Source organism: Choloepus didactylus, chromosome 8 (assembly GCF_015220235.1).
Source record: "Choloepus didactylus isolate mChoDid1 chromosome 8, mChoDid1.pri, whole genome shotgun sequence".
NCBI classification, from domain to species: domain Eukaryota; kingdom Metazoa; phylum Chordata; class Mammalia; order Pilosa; family Megalonychidae; genus Choloepus; species Choloepus didactylus.
The window spans coordinates 17,337,796-17,356,245 of record NC_051314.1 but is presented as its reverse complement, the minus strand read 5'-3'; the positions used below and the strand labels follow the sequence as shown (position 1 = coordinate 17,356,245).

The 18,450-nt window shown below is 48.9% G+C and overlaps 1 protein-coding gene across 2 annotated transcripts in view; it reads right to left on the bottom strand.

Annotated features, from left to right (window-relative positions):
- Positions 1 to 14,122, bottom strand: part of MYH9 (myosin heavy chain 9) — a 96,030-nt gene extending 81,908 nt beyond the window's left edge. The window contains exon 1 of one of the 2 annotated variants that reach the window (XM_037846402.1): positions 13,955 to 14,122. The gene's annotated coding sequence lies outside the window, so the exon portion shown is untranslated. Of the gene's footprint in view, positions 1 to 12,875; positions 13,018 to 13,954 lie in introns of those variants that run through there. The other variant, XM_037846403.1, reaches the window with a different exon arrangement.
- Positions 14,123 to 18,450: the final 4,328 nt, after the last annotated feature.

Genomic DNA, 18,450 nt, shown 5'->3' with positions numbered 1-18,450 from the left:
GAGAGGTCATTTCCCCTAGGCTGGGCTGGATTGTCCTGGACCCCAAGAACAAGTAAACCTAAATCTGAAGGGCCAGTGAATGAAAACGGTGTCTCCATCCCTCAGTCCTCCTCTAAATTGAGCCAGCACATGCCAGCCTGGGCACACAAGCTGCATGGAGGCCAAAGCCAAGTTTTTCAGAGAAGCTGGGGTGGACAAGCAGCACCCTGGAGCCTTCTGCTTCCCCACGGAAAATGATCCAAAATACAAGCCACGGAATGAAGATGAAATCTATTCATTTCACACTCCAGAGAAAAATTAACTTGCCACACCTAGAGTAGGCTGTGGTAGCACCCCTTTCTGAAGGGTGGGCTGACCCCAGCTGGCCTCGAGCAGGCTGGTGGGGAGGACCTCACCGCATCCTTCCCAGCTACCCAGCCTCTGCTTAGTTTACCACCTGCCAAGGATCGCTCCTTTGCCCAGGCCACGGTCCGGCTCCAAAGTGGACAAGGCTGAGCCTGCACATGAGGGAAGGAGCAGCCCCTGACACGAGGAGCTGCCATCCTGCCCCGTGCTGAGTTCGCACATGCCTGTGCACACACACAGAAGCCTGCAGGCACACATGCAGCACAGAGGATGCTGGGACCAGAACAGAATGTGACCCTCAGGGTTGAGGCAGATGTGTAAGGGAGTGCTGGGTTCTCCATTCAAGGGTTGAGAGACTCCGGAAGTTACTCAAATGTCCTGAACCACCCTTTCTTCATCTGTAAAATGGGAATTACAAAGCCCACCTCACAGGATGGTGTTAACAGTTAAACCTTACTTAGGTGTTTTACATGTGTGATCTCACTTAACCCACACAACACAATCCTATGAGGTTGGTTCTATTTCTATTAGTATCCTGGAAACTGAGGCCTGGAATGTCCAAGTGACTTGCTCAAGGGTACCCCAGACCCCAGGGCCTCTGCACCCAACCACTCGGCTTCCCTGCATCTAAGGATGCACTAAGGAGACAAACATACACAGAGCAGCTGGCAGCGATCACAGCAGGGCTTGAGATGAGATGACAAGGGGCAACTATCCATATGCTCAGGAAGGGGAAAGAACGGAGAAGCCCACCCTCTCCCCCATCACCCAGAACCAAAGCAGGAATAACTGTCCTCCCAGCTGACACTAACCCCCTCAGGTCAGCCTGCTTTCCCTTCCACTCCTTTTAACCTGATTTCCCTAAGATAAGAGTGTTGGGAGGAGGAGGAGTGATTTGTCTCTCACCCCCACAGGTCCCAGCTGTCTCAGGATCAAATTGAACAGCCAGGAATTTAACGAGCCTGTCATTGTCTGTGACTCCCAACCACAACCAATTCGGAATGTCCCAGGTCCAGAGCACAAAGGCTACGTGTTAAAGTGACTCTAAGGAAGAGCCTTTGAACCCTCCACAGCCCCAGATCTTTGCTCAAGTCCCCAATAGAGCATTACATTCTTCAGATTCTTGTCTGAAAGCCAAAAGTAAGAAAAGGAGGGGAAAAAAAAACAACTCCACCATTTCAACCTAAGGATAATTAAAGCCTGTGACTTGTTTTAAAGGGGCAGCACTCCACCCCTTCCCAGCCTCTCTGAGGTGTGGGACACTGTCCAGGTCCTAGAGTAGTGACCTCACCCCAAGACACCACAGCTGCAAGGGACAGTGCCTCTCCTGATGGCACAGCTGGTAAGTGGCAGGGCAGGGCTCTCTGCTAGATCCTCTGTCCATTATCTATTATCTAAGCCACAGGAGGCTTAAAGTGGAACTAGCCCCAGGTAGAGCTGTAGGAAGGAGCAAGACAGAGGAGCCACAGGGGCTGGTGCAGCCTTGTGACTGCCACAGTGCTTGGCAAGTACCTCGCGCCTAATGAGGCCTTCTTCCTGAGCACTTGGCACAGCACAGCCCACCTTCTCTTCACCCTGGCAAATGCAGGAAGCCGGCAGTGGGCGGCGGGCCCAGCTGAGCAGAAGGCAGGCTGAGAACAGCACACTGGTGGGCTCCAGAAGAGGCGGCACGGGCAGGCTGCAGGCGAGAAGCCAGGCCCAGGATCCCTGCAGGAACCAGGAAGACCTGACCCCAGAGGTCACCTGCCACCTGGCCTCATCCGGTGTCCACGAGCTTTGTCTCAGGTGGAACAGGAAGGGCTGCATTTTATTCCTGGCTGCTAGGCACTGGGACCTCACAACCACAGCTTTAATGTTGGGGACATAAGTGCAAAAGTCTACCAAATCCCAACTTAACAAACATTACCTATGAGATGAGAAGGCAGGAGAGGCAGTGGAAGCAGATATCTAAGAGCTGGGAGAGGTTCTTAATCCACCTGGGACAAGTCACTTAGGTCTCTGATGCTCAATTTTCCCTGCTATAAATTTGACTCTCAATTTTCCCTCCCGGGTGCCTTCTGAATCTGAATGCGCCTTTGAACTTTATAGAGGAATAGGAAAAAAAATAAAACAAAAGGCCCACTAAAACAGGTCTTTTAAAACAGATAAAAATAGCCTGGCACTGTTCTGGACAATTGCGTATAAAGAAAACACAAGGGTATTGAGCACAGACCCTCAGTGGTAGTTCCTCCTAATGATCCTCATTACACGGATAAGGAAACTGAGGCACAGGATGGTTACACGACTTGCCCAAGGTCAAAGGGCTAGCAAGTGAGAGAATGAAGATGAGGGCAGAGGTCTGAGGCCAGAGCCCCTGCCTATTTCCTTAAATACTAGGCCTGGATGCATTGTCAAGGTTGAGCCTCAGAACCTGAAGAAATTAAGTTATCTGTCCAGGATCACACAGAGCCAAGGGATGTTCCTGGGCACTGAAGCCAGGGCTATTCAACCCTACACATTCTCTGATGCATTCAAGTCTGAATATATTCACCCAGTTCTCAAGCTCGGGCAAGGCACAGTGCAAGAGTCCCTCCCAGTCGTGGCCCCTCTAACAGGGGAAGCGAGACCAACAAGTGAGCCAGCAGAAGGGCTCAGACCTGAGCAGGGAAAAATGGGAGTGGCCACATAAGCGACGTCTTTAGCAAGGAGAGCTTTACCTGGCTGTCATCAACACTGTGGCCAGCAATGTTTATAGAGTCCTGCACAAGTTTTCTTCAACTGTCACTCCCAGTTAGGGCAAAAACAATATTCACGGCTCATCACCAAGGAACCATCTCCAAGAACACTTGGCCACAAGAAAACCAAGCGGGCCCCTGGGTGGGGGGTTGCAACCTTCCCTAGAGGGAGGCATAGCAACCTGGGAGCTGGGCAGATGCAGGGCAGCTCCCATTCTTGGTCGGCTCCAAGGTCCAGGGAGTGGTGTGCTTTGATCAGGAGTGGAACTCGGGAGTGGGGAGGGTGAGAGTGGGCCAGGAGGAAAGGCACCCTGGGCAGCCATGGGCAGCAAAGGGAATGAACATTTATGGGGGGTCCAGTATGAGCCCGACCCTCTACTGAGGGCCTTCCATACTCTGACTCGTCAAAGAACACCGAAAGGTGGGTGTTCTTAGCAGTACTTGACGGAGGGATGAGGAAACGGGCTAAAAGAAGTTAGCTAGCAAAGGAGAAAACCCCTGGAGGGCTCCCCCAGAACTGCAACTGCACGGCTCACTCCCTGGGTCCCTGCAAGTCTGCAAGGCGATGTCCTTGGAACAGAGGCCTTCGCTCCATGCACACCCCCTCGCCTCGCCCCTGCCCCATTTTGTGGCCTCCAGGGCATGGACCACCATCCTGACCCCTGTGTCTACTTCACTGTGTCTGGCTCCCCCTCATTAGAATGTAATCTGCAGGGACTTCAGTATGTTTTGTTCTGCAAGGTAGCCCCGGCACCTAGAACAGTCTCTAGCACACAGCCAGCATTTGATTCATATTTAATGAATAAATAAATAACGTGAACACAGGATTTAAACCCAGCTGCTACTTCCAAAGTCACCCACTCCCTTCTCCACACCCTGCTTCCTTCTTCTGCTTTGTCCAACTCTATCCCTTGTACCCATTCCCCCTCCTCTCATATAATAGTAAATAACTAAAAATAGGATAAATTAAAAGATAATCTCTAGCCTATAATCCCCACTAAGCAGCAATATAAACAAGGTGACAGGAGGTAAGAGAAACACATGAAGAACCTGCCCTTAATCATCCATGAACACTAAGCTGGAATCCCAGTTACCTTTTGCTTGGATTGATATTAAGTCAGTACGTAAAAACTAAGGTTATGGTTTAGGGTTTTCTTTTCTTTTCTCGGCGTGTATTTAATAAAGGGAGGCAGACTAAGGACAATGTCAGAAGCTCTCCAAGTCAAACCTCAAACCCAAGAGGCCTGTACCAATCTAAACCCTAACAACGAGAGGAAGTGAGCAAGTTGGCAGACGGGACACACGTGCAGGACCACTAAAGCCCCCCAGGGACCGAGCCTGGGCCCACCCCAGCCTTCTCATTCCCACGGTGCGGTGGGTGACAGCCTTTGCCTGCTTCCCAAACAACAAACAACTTCTCTCCTGCTCTCTAGGAAGATGGCAGAATTCAAGTCAGATTCACAGGCTGCGGGAGGTGGGGTTGGGGGGACTGGGATACTAGGGGGCCAGGAAAGAGGGAAGGCACAACACCCCACAAGCGAACAAACAGGAAGTCATTTATCTGGAATTAAAGAAAACACTAGAGCAAAGACAGCTCCTGCATTCCAGTTTCTATTCCCTGGATCAACCCATCTTCTGCCCTCATGCCCAGCCCATCCTAACCCCAAATATTCCCTCCTGTAAATATCTGTCTGCTCAAAAGCCACCACTAACATTCTGAAGCTTCCTCTTTACAACAAAACTAAACTGTTGCAACTTGTTGCTAAAATCCACCCACCATTTAGGGGGAGGGAGAGAGGGAGGCAGGAGTGAGGGCAAAGACCAAGTTGCTGCCTGTGGCTCTTGGCCATCTGGGGACCACCCCGCACCCCACCCCCATCCTCCTCCTACCCCTACCTTGGTATGGCCGGGGGACTACTCCCTGAGCCTGCGTGCTGACAGCACCCCTTGGGGCCTTTGCTCCCCAACTTCCTCCAAGCTTGTTTTCTGGCTCAGGCCCTGTAGCTGCAGGCACAGGCAGGGGGAGGTGGGGGTATCCTGTACTGCCCGGACAGCAAAAACAGATGCCCCAACACCACCACTTTGAAGGGCCCATACATGGCGGGGGGGGGGGGGGGGGGGCGGTGACGGGAGGTGGGGTGAGGTGGGGCAGGTTGAAGATTTTCTCCCAGCTCTGCCCTGCATCCTAAGCTGTCCTACCACTAGTGACAAAGCAGTTACACCTGCTTTCCATCAACTCAACTGGGCTTCTGAGCTGCCACCATCTCCACATCCACCTCTGTCACAATCCACAATACCAAACTGAAGTGATTTTTCCTTGGGTCTAGACTGCAGGTCCCTCAGGGGCTGGGCCTGTGACATCTCATGCATCTCTATCCTGACCACCTAGCAGTTTCTTCCCTGGAATCGACACCCAGGACACATTTGCTGGATGAATGAATTTCCAAAAAGTCAAAAAAGCCCATGGAACTTTCTGGCAATGTAAATAATGGTTCTTCCCCTCAGTGTACCATAACATGGCTGTTAAAATAATAACTGTTGCAACATAGGAAAGTTTATATTATAGTACAAAGTGAGTAATCAGAATACACAACAGTATCTCCATTCTGCCTACAGTTGTGTAAAATATGCATTTACAGGGACAGGAAACCCAGAAGATGCTAACAGTGGATGGAGCGAAGGGCAAATCTGTTTCTTGCTAGTTTTGCTGTTTTAATCTTTGTGCTATAAACACCCCACACCCCCTTTTTAACTTTAAAAAGGGAGTTGATTCCTGTAATTATTATGTATCTTAACACTTCCTGCAAAATCTCATCCCAAGTCCTCTGGCTGGGAACAGCTTGCTGACCACACAGCCAGGGAGCACAAGAAGAATTCCCAGCAGCCATCCAGAGGTTAAGGATCTGGGCTCAGCAGTGTAAACAGAATGGAAACCCAGAGGGTTTCTCACATTTCCAAAGAAAAGGCACAGGGAAACAGCAGGCCTTAGCAGGCCATCTTGGACTACTGTTGTGTAAGGAGCTGGGGCAGGAGCTCCTAAAGAAGAAAGGAAATCTTTTACCAGCACGTGTGACTCAGAGGGCCTTGGCCAACCTGAACCACCACTGAACAAAGCTCTGCTGGAGACTGAGTGACTGAACAATGTCCCAGCCCTGCTCCTTGGACATGCCATGCCATGCCCCTGTCCTGCAAACAGCTCTGAGGCTGCCTCCTCCAGAAAGCCTTCTCGGGCTTCTCCATACCACTCCCTGGGCTCCCCAAACTCTGTATGTGGCAGGACACCAGCAGCACCTGGAGACCAGGGCCCATGTAAGCTCTGAGGAGTGGTATCAATAGATGGGCCAGTGGAGGAAAAAGGAAAGGAAACAATAGATGAATACAACAGTTGGCAGCGAGATGATGTCATGAAGAGCCCACCAGTCAAGGTGGAGGCCTCTGTCTGGCCAGCTGGCCAATAACCACTACAGCCACAGCAAGCAGGCCCTGGAGAGCGCATCCTCTCCCAGGGCCTGCATTTACACTGGCCAGGCCATGGTGTTTTCAGCTGCCCTCCCTATGACCAACCACACACACTTGAGAAATGGCCTGCTGTGATAAAGGCGAAGTCAATAGCCAAGGCCACACTCTCGAACTAGCAACCACAGTAGCCAACTGCACTATGGAACATGGGGCCCCTTTCTGCGGAGGCCAAAGCTCCGCTCATTCGATTCATCCTCAGCCAGTGGCAAGGAGGAAGGCCTCAGTGACCACTAAAACCCAAGGTATGAGTTGCGTGAGAAAATGCAAGCAAGCCCAGGGGCAAAGGGTGTCTACAAAGTCACAGAGGTGGTTGAAGGCACACAGAGATTACGAACAGGGTTCCGGAGTCGGAGCGCCCAAGTGAGAATCCCAGCTCAGCCATGGGAATGTGGTGAGAATTAAATGATATAACTCAGGTAAAAGCACTAGCACAGTGCCTGGTGCCCAGCAAGGGCTCCATAAAATGAACTATGATCACTACTGCAGAGCTGGGACTTCAGTCCGGACCTCCTGAGTCCCAGGCCAGTGCTCTTCCCCCAGCACCATCCTCCCTTCCTCATCCACCCTCACTGTCTTCCTTCCTCCCACCAGGCAATTCTAGTTTCCAGGAGCCTGGCTCAAGCCGCTCAGAGTCCCCCAGGCTGCCTCTCGTCCAACGTCTCTCTCACTGCCCGGATGCCTGCTGACATGGGGAAGCTCACTGAGGACAAGACCAGCTCTCTGCCATCCCAGTGAGGCCCACTGCTGCCCAGCACAGTGCCAGCCATAGGGCAGGAACTCCAGGAGTCTCCCTCGACAGACTTGGGGGAAAACTGGGGGGAATTTCCTCATACCCAGTAGGTGACTCTTAAATAATAAAAAAAGAAAAAAAAAAAAATTAATGCCTCCCTATCACCATCTTTCCCAATCCAGCAATTCCCAAACAAGTACAGAGCATGATTCATTTGAAAAATGGAGAGATCACTAAATGACATTCAAGGTTTTTGGCTGTCTGGGCCCCCACATTACAGGCTAAAAGCAAAGACACCACTGAGTCCTAGAAACTCAGCCCCACTGAGGGCAGGAGATGGATGACGCCAACATGAAAGACCCCGCCTCCACCCTCCAGGTCCTCAAGGCCAGTGAGTTCTAAAATCTTCTCCTCCATTTGGCCCAGTTAGATTAGGTCACCCAAAATGTTCCAAATGCCTTGTTCTTTATGTTTATCAGACAGGAAGCTGCCTTCTCCAGCCCAGTGACTTAATGCAAAACACAGGAAACACCATGACTTTTGAACATAGACAATTCTAAACAAAGGTGCCTCTACTGCTTTGTAACAACTTTTTTTTTTAATGCTTAAACCAGCTCAGAGCCCGTAACCAGCTGCACTGTATCTGAGTGGTAAGAAAGATGAACAAGTTGCAACCCTCAGAAACCTCAGCCTTGATGCCCGGGGAGTCCTCCCGCAGGTTCCTCACTCATCCGTCTCAGCTCCTTACTATCAAGGGGCAGGCTTGCTGGACAAATTCAAAATCTTTAAAACTTGGGACATATTCCTGCACCTGAGAACAAATGATGTGGAAGAAAAGGTGAAGGAAAGCTGAAAGGCGGGGGGTGGGGGGGAGGCGGAGGAGTGGATCACTTTACATGCACTTATAATCCTCGTCAGGGTTGTTAAAAAGTAGGCATCTCCATGTTGCAGACGGGAAAACCAAGGTTCAAACAGGCAACATGCATCAGCCTATAGACAAACGGTTCCATCAGCTCTGCCCGATCCCAAAGCCCTTGTTTTGTTCCCTCTTCCTCAGGTTTCATATGGAAAACAGAACAAATTGATCCACACACTCAGAAGACACCAGTTTGGAGCCACCCAAGACAAAGTTAAATGACTTGAAGTTACTGGAAATCAAGGCTGGCAAAAGGACAGTGGGAGTCAGTGCAGCTCTCTAAACAACCCACCCTGCTGCCTGGCACTACCCCATGGGAAATATTGATTTTTGAGCTGTGGGAACCTTCTGCCTAAGCAGCCCTGTCCAACTGGAAAAAGTTCCGACACCCCCAAAACACTTCCCATCCTGTTCCTTAACCCCAGTGCTCCCCCATGCCCCACTTCCCAAAAAAAAGACAAAGATTAAGGGAATGAAGAATAGACTTCAGGAAAGTTTAAAGGAGCTAAGTATGTATTACTTGGCTAGACAGCACATAAAGACGAAGAAAGAGGTGATAACAGTTTAAAAACATTTCTAAAAGAAGCCGCATGATTTAGAGAAAAGCACTGGGGTTGAGCGAAACCAGGGGCCAAGGCCTTCTACCAGCTCGCAGCATGAGCTTGGACAAATCACCCTCTAATTGAGAAAAAAAGCATCCCTAAGATTCCTTCCAGCTCAGACATTCTATAATTCTAAGTACATTCAATAAGGTTTCTTTAATTGCTGTTGTTTATTTGTTTCTTTTTCCTTGAAGCAGGGCAACATTTAACCAAACCTGGGTTAAAATGAAAATAAAAGCAAACACACAAAAAATACATAAGGCCAAAGCTCCCAAGATGTAAATGTTAAATTTTATCCTTTTGGTCAGTGACAATCTTCTAAAAGAAAGAGATTAGTTTATAGCTTCCTCAATGCATTAAAAAGTGCACAGAGAGACCACAAGGGCGCAAGAGGGCCTGCCCCTGAGCAGCGCCCGTCTCCTCTAGGTAAGCCGCCCATGGGTACTGGTCCAGGGAAGTGACTTGCTGTAGCTACCACCTCCCCACCGGCTTCAGCCCAACCTGTGCCGGCAGGAAGTCACACCCTACAGTGGCAACTTCCGGAAGGTGCTTCGAGGCCCCCTCAAGCCACAGCATGAGGGCTTCCGGGCAGAGGAATGGCGAACAGGGCTGGCGATGAAAACAGTTGCTAGAGGAACTGACGTGAGAACTGGAAGGTCAGTCTGGGGAGAAACTCCCCAGAGTGCCTCAGCCACAGGCCAACCAAGCACCTTCTCTGCACACGAACGGGCAGGCAAGGGTGCTGTGTCCCAGCCCGGGTGTGAATCACCTAGGCTGGAGAAACTAGTCTTCAGAATGAGGGCTGAGTAATTCCAACAGAGGCCTCAGCAACTTTTTAAAGGGCCAGGCACCAGACCCAATAGGGCAGCTCAAACCACCTACCCATGGGGTGGCAGGCCCATTTCAGATCCAGCTCATTTCGTGCTGGTGACTCAGGACATTCCTCCAGGAGGCCCTGAAGCTGCCCTGCAAGGAAGCCGGCCTGCTCAGTACCTGCTGGATTCCCTGACAGGGTCCTCAGCCAGCCTCTCTAGTGAAAAGAGCCTGGTTCAGCAGTGAGCAGAGCTGGCAGTTTCTCCACTACCCAGATCATCCAAGGCTAAGATGGTCTTCCTTCAGGAGGTGCTCAGGACTGCGAACTCAAAACACCTCTCTGATCACACCGTCTCAAGAATTCAGCTTGTCTACTGCTATCACTACATAAAAACCACAGTTGAACTGCAATGATTTCCACTGTACAGCTGTACCATGATTTGAGCCTTCTGATGGACAGTTAGTTTGTTTCTGTCTTCTGCTATAACAATTCTGCAGTGAATATCCTCAGAAATTTCCTTTTGCACTTTGAGTATATCCATGGGGTAAATTCCTAGAATGCCATCAGAGGAAATACACTTTGACAGATATTGCCAAACGACCTCCTAAAATGAGTTGTACAATTTACACTCCCACCAATAAGGTACAAGTGTGCCTAAGAAACTGGGGCATCTTGGAGAAATTACAATTAACTTCATTTTTCAGTTTCCTAGGCATTCCCATATATAACTAATGGGCACATAAACTGGTGCCTGTCTTTGTAGGGTGATATGGCACTTCTACCAAATCAAACACTCTGACTGGCGCCAGAGCTGAAAGCCAGGTCTCCAGACACTGAAGTCCAGTGCTCTTTATGTATCACCCCCTGGCTATCTCCTGGATTGCAGGAAACCATGTTTTAGAGTTAAAACCACAATTAATTCACTGTCTGCCCCTGGCCAGGACCCTGTATTGAAGCCTTCAGCACCAGCTCATCACCAAGTGCATCCAAATGCATTAGCAGCTGGGCCCAAGGACCCCTGTGTCTTTACCAAGTGGGCTTCACAGCTCAGGAACACTGCACACGCACACCTTTTTAGAAGGAGATAGAGCACTGAGCCAGGAACCAGAAAATGAGGGTTTGAGTCACTTCTCTGTGGCCCCCATTTCCTTACCTGACAGCCCAGGGAAGTTAGGTTGATTATATTTTCTTTAAAACTTTCTATATAGTCACTATATATTAGGCCCTTTACATTCTTTATTTTCTTTTAGTATTATAGATGAGGAAACTGAAGCTCAGGGAGGTTATATGACTTGCCCAAGGTCACAAAGCTAGTAAGTGGCAAGGTCAGGATTTGAACTTGGGTCTCCCTAGCTCCAAAGGCCACATTCTTTCTTCCACCGCACTCTAAATCCCAGACCTAAAAACAGGATTCTGTAAGCCCAGGAGGCAGCCAGGGCTCCCTTCTGTTGTCACCAGAGAATTTAAGCCCACGGGCTCAGCGCATCAAGGGTTAAGTCAGGGAGGCAGCGACTTGCTGGGGCTGCACAAAGGGAAAATGCACTTCCTGCCCCAGGCAGAGATGCTGTTTTATGCTCAGCAAATTAGGACGTTTGTTTAATTAAGACGGCACAGATTCGGTTATTCTAAACATTTTTGGAACATGATGCTTGGAAGGAAGCTGTCAAGGCATGGATTTTTCCCCCCCTCTGCTTTGGGTTTCTCTTTCTCTCCCTCCAAGAGAAGGGTAGGGCCCAGCTCAGAGGAAAACAACAGCCAACCCCTCCTCTCCTTTTGAAATAAAGATGTCAAGCTGGTAAGGGCTGTCTTAAGTACTTTATTGAAAGATTAGCTAGAAGAGGAAGTGAAGAAAGCACAGCCATCCTGGTTTCTAGCAATACCCTACCAGGCAACAAAACAATGCTGCATTTTTTTTTAGTGCATTTTTCTTCTTTTAAAGAGCTAAAAGATCCTTCTTTTGTTTTTTCTGGAGCAAGAGCAGGCAAAAGGCAGACTGTGATTTAACATGCATCCTTCATACTATAAGAGAGAAGGTGTCCCATCTCTAACCCCTCAGATTAAAGTTTAAAAATAAAAAGGACCCTCTCTTTCATCTACCTTCACAAGCCCTTAGAACAAGCATCCCCACAGAATGCACCTCTCCAACTGTCCCTCTCCCAGGGGCTGGATAACTCCCCAAATCCAGCTGGCCAGCCCCAGTTCTCCAGGCACTTAGATCTGCCCGTGGGCACTACCAGGGTTTGTTGGGGTGGAGAGTGGGGCTCTTTAGTCAATGTCACTGGCCTGGCAATATCCTGCAGCCATCAGGGACACAGCGGCTCTCAAATTACACTGGGCAATCTTGCCACTTTTAATTACCCCCCAATTATCCACTAAGTGACTCCTCATTTTCCAACACTGCATGCTTGCCTCAGTTTGCCAAACCCGCAATGTGCTCCCTCCTCAAAGCAGTGTCCTCCTCACCCCAAACAGCAGTGGCTCCTCTTGGCCTTGGAATTCCTCGAGTCCTTTGTCTATGGCATTCGTGGGACACTCATCACAGGCTGCCTTTGTCTTTCTGTCATTCTGCCACTATTTCCCCTGGATGACTGCAAACTCAAACTGCAAACTCCCGGAGGGCAGAGGCCTCCAGAATCTCTACCAGGTGGACTGGATCCCTTCTCTCAATCTCCATGACTCACAGCACCCTTCTGGGGTCCCTGTCATCTCCACCTCATATTAGAGTCATCGACAGATTTGTCTCGGCTCTCCCCTAAATGCCCGGGGACAGAGGCCAGGTCTTGCTCAACCTTGCACACCCTCCCACCCCCACCACCTGGCAGAGTTCTTGGCACATAAGAAGCCACTCAAATATTTGTTCCATTACACATCTGTGTACCCTGCCCCCTACCCCCATAGCAGCCTTATACATAAATTGACTAATATTAGTGGAGTGATTGTCTAAACAGGCCTTAAAGCCGCCTCCCTCCTTACCCAGAGGTATCAGATCAGGCTGACAGTGGAGTCAGAAATGGTAAGAGCATTGCTCCCAGAAGTTGCTAAGGCTTCTTCCCCTTCAACTGTTACTTTGAAGTCCTGTTAAACCCAGAAGAGGGCTCAGTGAACTGAGAAGTGGCTGGGCCCCTCAGATTCGGAGTCCCAGGACTTGGGACTTCCCACGATCCTTCTCCCTACACGAGCTGGGTGGGGCCGCAGACAGCAGTCCCTGCACTCACTCTCCCCATCCACCACCCACCTTCAAGGCAGCAGGCAAGCTTCAGTCCTGGAGGTTACTCCTTTTCAGTTTGAACAGTGGACATCCGTGGAGGAAACAGGGGGACTTTGGCCCCACAATGGACCCGGGCGTGGCCCCCGGGCAAGACAGGATGAGGACCCCAGCACAAGGAGGTGCCGCGAGGTTAGAAAACTCCGGACCCGGCCCAAGCAGACAAGATGCCATAACCCAGGTCTGGTCCTAAAGGATCAGGAGCCAGCTCCCAGCCGCCTGGCCCGGGCGGGGCGGCCCTGGGTGAGGCGTAATCAGGTGCACGCCTAGGCCGCCCCGACCGCTCCGGGCATTCCGGGGCCCCCTTCCTCTCCGGGTAACAGCAGTCAAAGGTTGGGGTGGGTCTTTCCCGCCCCGCGGCCGCGTCCCCGCCGGGTTCCCCCATCCCCACGCACCCGTCGGTACCTCTCCCCCCGCCCTCCTCCTGGGCCCGCCCGGGCGAATGAGGAAGTCGGAGGGCGGAAACCGAGCCCAGCACGTCTGCGGCAGGATTCTGTCCCATTCTGACTCAGGAGGCCGCCCTGACAACTGCCAAACGGTCCCCTCCTGCCCGTTACCTCCGTTTCGAAAACGCCTGAAAACTTCCAAAGGCGCCTCTGCCCGGAGCCCTGACTGACCCGAGCCCCCCACCTCCCCTCCACCCGCCCGGCTGGGTCCAAGGGGCAGCGGCTCCCCGCAAGGGGTTAAAAAAGTTCGGCCAACTCGGGCACCCGGCGGGGCGAGGGCGGGGCGCGTGCCCCCGAGGCCGCGGAGGTCGGGGTCCCCGGGCGCCCCCTCGGGGGAACGTGCCCGGGAGCGCGCGGCCCCGAAGCCTCCCTCGGCTCCCCGAGGCCTCGCTCCCAGCGGCGCCCTCCCCGAGCGCCCGCGCAGGGGTCCCGCGGCCCCTCCCGAGAGGATGCGGTGCCCGGCCCGGAGTCGGCGGCGCTCGCGCCCGCCCGCGCCGGGGCCGACAACCACAGGCCGGCCCGCTCTTCCCTGAGGCCGAGCGTCCCGGCGCCGCCGCCCCCGCCCGCCGGCCCGGGGCGGGACCCGCCGGGGGGCGCGCTCACCTGAACCTGGATGGGTCCCGGGGAACAGGCGCTGCTTCTCCCAGAGAGCTGGCTCGAGGGCTCGGGTGGCGGCAGGAGGGGGCAAGCGCGCGAGGCGGGAGCTGCAGCAGGTCAGCCTCGCTCAGACTTCCGTGCCCTGCCCAGGAACCGCGGTGATCTGCGCGCCGCACCGCACCCAGTCCGCCTCCTCGCCGCCTTCCCGCCCCGCCCTCTCAGCCGCCGGTCCATTCCGAGCCCGACGCCGGCTCTGGGGCGGAGCCCAGGGAAAGACTCCGCCCTCCTGGCTGTCTCACCCACTCCGACCCGCTCTCGGTCTTGATGGACAAACATCGTGGCCCGTGGGAAGCGCGGTGGGCGGAGCCCCTGGGCGGAGGGGTGGGGACTGGTCCTTCCCATCCGCCCCCACCTCCACCCTCTCCACCTTCCCCCGCGCTTCCTAGGCGGGAGCCCCGCCCTCCTGGGGCGGGTCCAACGGACAGCCAGGTTCGAGGAGGAGGATTGACGCAGTGAGCATCCAATCAGGAGGAGGCAGCTCGGGGCGCGGAGGGCTCGGGAACCCGGTTTTGGTGCATTGCCTGCTCTGGGGCGAGGCCCGGCGGGAGCGGACTGGGGAAGTCGTGGATGCTGGCGCCCGGCCCCGCGGGCTGTTTTTTCCCTGTCCTATGTCATCCTACCAGAAGAACAGATATTAAGTACCATATATGGGAAAAGTGCTGTTTTACAAAATCATTATGGCCTGTGGGAGAGGGCGTGGACTCAGCTCCAGATTCCGTTGTGGGCGTCCGGAGTGCGATTCCTGACCCTGGCTGTTTAGAGTGAAGCACGCTGCTTTACTTCTTGGAGCCTCTAGAAATTTGTCCAGTCCCTCTGCCCTTCCACTTTTCTTCCACATGATTAATACTTGTTACAAATTTTTCTTAGCTCTTTTTGGGTAAGCAAATCACACTTTTGGGGAGGTTCCTGCCAAAGATAGGAGTCATTTATTATTTTTTCTATTTTTTTAATTTTTTAAATTTTAACATCTTTCAGTCCACCTGGAATTTATTTTAGTTCTGGAGTGAAGAAAAATCTGATGTGATTTTTTTAAGTCAATTGTCCAAACACCGTTTTCTCTACTGATTTCAGGACCACCATCACATACTGGAGTCATATCTACTTGGATCTGTATCTGAATTTTATCCATTAATCTTTCCTGTGCAAGCCTCACAATGCTTTTAATGTCCATAGCTTTATAATACATTTTATATCTGAGAGGGCAAATTTCTCCTCATTACTATTTCCTTTGGAATATTCTTGCTCTTATGACTAAGCTATTCTCCAAAATGAACTTCAGAAAAAAATTTATCTTCAACAAAAAAAGAGGGATTGCAACCCCATGACAAAGAATTATTATCAATAATATATAAAGAACTCTTCCCAGTCAATTAAAAAAAAAAAAAAAACCCAAGTACTCCAAAATAAAAATGGCCAAAAACAAGAACAGGCAATTCAAAAGGAGGAAATACAAATGGCTAATTTATTTTTTAAATAGAAAAGCAAACAAAAACAACACTGATGCAATTTTCACTTATCAAATTGAAAAAAAAAGAATAAAAATGTCCAATGTTAGCTAAATTTAGAGATACAGGTAGACAAGTAAATTGACCAAACAATTCTGAGAATTCATCTTAAGACAAAAATGGAGAAATGCACAGATATGTATAAAAAAGTTATTCTTTGCAACATTGTTTATAGTCTCTAAATATTAGAAATAAATTAATATCCAATAATGAGTAATTGATTAAATAAATTTTGATACATCTATATGTTGAAAAATACCTCCAAAAAGGCATTTAAATTATTATGTAACTTTGTATATATTGGTTTAAAATATACTAAGTGAGGAAGAGTAAATTATAGAATGCTACTGTAGCAGGATTTCATTTATTCTTATGCAATTTTGTATGTATGTTTCTTTGTCAGAGAAAGCAAGAGAATGAAATTTAAAAGGCTTTCATTACATCAAAGTATAAAACAAGGATTATGTCTTTCTTAATAGAGAGATTGTGATTTTTTCTTTGCTTATCTGGATTTCTAACATACGTATCACTTGCATAATTTTTGAAAAAGCAGAAGAAAAAGACTCATTTCGACACCCCCTCTTTGCAGATGTCTTCCCTGGCTCTCCAGACCAGATTGGGTGCCCCTCTGTGCTCCCACATTACATGCATTTACCTCCCTTGTACCACTTACACCCTGGATTTTATTGTCCATTTACTCACTGTTTCCCTACCCAGGTTGGAGCTGCCTGGGGACATTCAGGGACTGTGCCTCATTTGTCTCCATGGACACAGATCTAGCAAAAAGTCTGGGATAAAATGGTCCTCAGTGCATGCTTGAGCAGGACTCAGTGAGCCTGTTTCCTTATTGTAAAATGGGTGCAATCGCCAGGCCTTGCCTCACCTACAGGACTGTCAGCCAGAACATGGGGGCCATGGACCTGAAAGTGTTTTGTAAACTGCTAAGCGGTATGCGTTATCGATAATAATGTTTCCATTTTCCTCAAGCCCCCAGCCCCCTAGCCCCACCCTTTCTTTGGAACTGAGGTCACTAAGAAGATGGAAGGTCTGCCCCATTCCCCATCCACTAAGCTAGATGCTTCCCTAAATTAGGAAGCCCTCCTTCTTGCTACCCAGCCTAAACCCTCCTCCATCCTCCAAGAACCTGCACCCTTGATCCTTTCCACTCCGGGAATATTTTAGAAAAATGTTCAATCTATTTTGTCTGAGTGTTATGTTTGGTGCAGAAAGTAATAAAAAGAAAAAATTTTAATCACCCATAACCTTATATGGCAACTATTAACAAAGCTTGTTACTTCCTTCCATATACACATAAACACACAACTATGTATAACATAGATATGTATAAATATATATGTATGGATGTATTCATATGTATATGTATAAATATACATATGTATTAATATATATGCATATTATTATATATATATTTAAAATAAAATTGGAAGATCCACACATATATGGTCACCTAATTTATTGCAAAGTTACCACTGCCAATAAGTGGAGAATGGATAGTCTTTTTAATAAATGGTGCCAGTTCAATTGCATATCCATAGGGGGAAATATTAATCTTGACCCCCTATATCACACCATACATGAAAATAATTTAGGATGGATCAGAGAACTAAATATGAAAAATAAACAATAAACCTTCCACAAGTAACCATACAAAAATATGTTCATGACCTTGAAGTAGGCAAAAATTTCTTAAACAAGACAAAAAAAAGTACTAACCAGAAGACAAGATTGTTAAAATGAACTTCATTAAACTGAAGAACTTCTCATCTAAAGACAAGTAAGAGAGTAAAAAGTCAGACCACACACTGGGAAAAAACTGTTTGCAATGCTTAAATCTAACAGAGAACAGTACCCAGAATTTATCAAGAACATCTACACTAAGAAAAAAAGACAATTTTTTAAATGGACAGAAGATTTGAATGAGCCATACATAAAAAAGGATATCCAAATAGCCAGTAAGCATATGAAAAGGTACTCAACATCATTAGTCATCACAGAATTGCAAATTAAAGCCACAATGAGATACCACTATCCCCCCCACTCCATCCCGAGGAATGACTAAAATTAAAATGCCAAGCATTGGCAAGGGCAGGAAGCAACTGGAACTCTCATACACTGCTGGAGGGAGTATAAATTGGCACAATCATTTTGGAAAAGTGTTTGGCTCTATCTTCTAAACTTAAATGAATATACAGGTATATGCTACGACCCAACAATTCCACTCCTAAGTCTATATCCAATAGAAATGTGTGCCAAATCCACCAAAGGCATGTTCAAAAATGTTCATAGCTGCTTAAAATAGCCAAAAACTAAGTAAAAAAATGTACATCAATGACAGAATAGATATATTGAGCATGTTCATACAATGGAACACTACACAGCAATTAAAAATACACACTACTGTTACACATGAAACCAGGGATGACCCAAATTTCCATCACTTGATGGCTGTGGTATACCCATACAATGGAATATTATTAGGTAATAAAAAGAAATGAAGTACTGATACACTCTACAACATGGATGACCCTTGAAAACATTATGCTAAGTGAAAGAAGCCTGACACAAGGTCCACATATTATATGATTCCATTTATATAAAATGTTCAGAACAGAGAAGTCTATAGAGACAGAAAATAAATTAGGGGGCACAGTGGACTGGGGAGTGTCTGCTAACAGTATGGGATTTCTTTTGGGGGTGATGAAAATGTTTTGAAATTAGTGGTGATGGTTGCACAACTCCATGACTATGCTAAAAACCACTGAACTGTACACTTTAAAAGGGTGCATTTATGGTATGTGAAGTATATCTCAATAAAGTAGGGTTTTTAAGAAATGGATGAATCTCATAGGCATTGTTGAGTGAAAGTTGAGATATAAAAGAGTAGATGAGTAGAATCCATTTATGGGAGGTAGGATT